This window comes from Octopus bimaculoides, chromosome 5 (assembly GCF_001194135.2).
Source record: "Octopus bimaculoides isolate UCB-OBI-ISO-001 chromosome 5, ASM119413v2, whole genome shotgun sequence".
NCBI lineage: Eukaryota > Metazoa > Mollusca > Cephalopoda > Octopoda > Octopodidae > Octopus > Octopus bimaculoides.
Window position 1 is genome coordinate 27,614,917 of NC_068985.1, and position 1,072 is coordinate 27,615,988.

The window sequence follows — 1,072 nt, forward strand, 5'->3', positions numbered from 1 at the left end:
CTCCAACACCCCACCACCTCCACCTCCTCCTCCTCCTCCTCCTACCTCCACTACCGCTACCACTCTTCCTTGTGCTGCTGCTGTTGTTCCTCCAACACTACCTCCACCACCTTCACCTCATCCCATACCTCCTCCTCCTCCTCCTCCTCCTCCTACGACTACTACTACTACAATCACCACTACTACAACAGCTGCTGTTGTGGCTGCTGCTGCTGCTTTTATCCACCCCGTTCAACCCTTATGCTAATGCATACTTGCACGTTCCCATTTATTTTCCGATATTCCGTTTCCTGAGACTCTGTTACTGTGCCGCGTCCCAAACTCATTTAAACACCCTCCTCCCCATTCAACTGGCTCGTGTTGGATCCATCGAAAAGACGACGCAAGGAATATAACAAGAAGAAAAGTAAGAAGTATTCACAGTAAAAAAACAAAACAAAAACAAAAACAAAATAAAAAAAAAAAACTAATGAAGGATGACAGCTGGTTGTTGGAATCGGCGAAATAAATGCTTTGGATTTCACAGAGATGATTCAGATGGGATGAAACGATGAAATGCGAAGGGTTAACTGGGAAAATATTTTAACTGGCTGGAGTGGTGCAGAAAACAAAAAAACACCCCTCCTCACAAAATACCCAACAAAAGTAAAAAACAGCAACATAAAGACAAAAGAAGAAAATGAATGGTTAAGGAGACGCATACATGTATACATGTAACATAAATACGCATACATCTATGTGTGCGTGCATGTATATATATATATATATATATATATACATACACATAATCATAAATATATAGGGCTTAGCATGAGATGCTTCACCAACTTACTGAAAATTTAGAAATAGCAGTCAAAGAACTACTGATTCCAAACTACAAACTTTTCTCTAACGGATGGCGAAATATTTATGATTATAAATGGTTTTACCGATAAAGGTTTTTTTCATACTGAACTACTTGGCAAAATTGTTAATTATTAATTTTATTACTAATTGGCAATTCCCTGCCCTATATTTGTATATATATATATATACACACATATATATATATATATGTACATATATAAAGAAA